We start from the raw sequence: 1,422 nt of genomic DNA on the forward strand, positions 1-1,422 counted from the left end.
AATACTCTACTGTGTAGAAAATCTAGTATTTTATTAAATAATATTAGCAATGCACTAAAATCAAAAGCGTTGTAAAAGAACTTTACTGAGTATAGGACAAAAGAAAAAGGTTTGATAAATATGGGAAGGACATAGAGAATGAGCAAATCAAAATCTAGAGACAAAAAGGAAAACTATTTTGAGTGTGGGGAGTGACCCTTTCGGAGAGATTGTCATATGCTGAAGAGAAGAAAGGAGCAAGAGAATTATACTAATATAGTCAATAGGGATAATTCTAATGATAGTAATAACAGCAGTGTTGGGATAGTTCTATCTGTGAATTCGGATCATAAAAAGAACTTCTAAATTCTTGATTATGGTGCTACATTTCACATGTATCCACATAGACATTGATTTGCTACTTATAAGTAGATGAGTGATACTGTATATATGGGAGATGACCGTTTGTTATTTGTAATTAGGATTAATAATATTAAATTAAGAATGTTTGATGATATCATCAGAACAATTGAGTGTTGGCATGTTCCTCATATACAAATGAATCTTATTTCTCTTTCTACTTGGTGACTCAAGTTATAAGTATCATGTAGAAAATTGTACTCTTAAAGTGTGTAAAGGCTCCAAGGTACTCATGAAAGGCAGTTTGAAATCTACATTGTATGTTCTTTAGGAAAATATAGTTTCAAGGGAAGCTACAGTAGTATCAGGGAGAAGTAATCAAAATCAGTTGTGGCATCTTCATTTAGGTCATATGAGTGACAATAGATTATCTATTTTGAGCAGGCAGAGTTTGTTGAACAGGTATAAAGAATGAACTTTAGGTTTTTGTGAACATTGTGTGTTTGATAAGCAGACCAAAATGAAATTTAACAAAAAAAAGTGCACAAGACCAGCAATAAGTTAGATTATGTTCATTCTGACTTATGGGGGTCCATACGGAGTTCCCTCCAAGAGTGGTGCTAGATATTTCATGGCATTGATTGATGATTACTCTAGGAATGTATCGGTGTATTTTTTGAAATTCAAAGAAGAGGCATTTTCAACATTTCTCAGATGAAAGACCATGATTGAGAAGCAGACAGAGAGGAAGATTAAGTATCTTAGGACTGATAATGAGTTAGAATTTTACAATCATAGGTTTGATGATTTCTGGAGTACGGAAGGTATAATGAGACACTGCACTTGTGTTGGACATCACAACATAATGGTATTACAAAACACATGAATGTGACGCTTTGTCTCATTATAATATAGGACAGGAATTTTGGGTTGAAGTTGTGAATACTGCTAGTTTCTTAGTTAATAAATCTCTATCCACAGCTATTGAGAGTAAGAGTCCTTTTGAGGTATGGTCTAGATCACATGCTGATTACTCTCAGTTGAGAGTATTTGGTTGTCTTACTTATACTCATATTATGAATG

The sequence above is a fragment of the Carica papaya genome, chromosome 2 (genome assembly GCF_054855325.1).
Source record: "Carica papaya isolate Zhongbai chromosome 2, ASM5485532v1, whole genome shotgun sequence".
NCBI classification, from domain to species: domain Eukaryota; kingdom Viridiplantae; phylum Streptophyta; class Magnoliopsida; order Brassicales; family Caricaceae; genus Carica; species Carica papaya.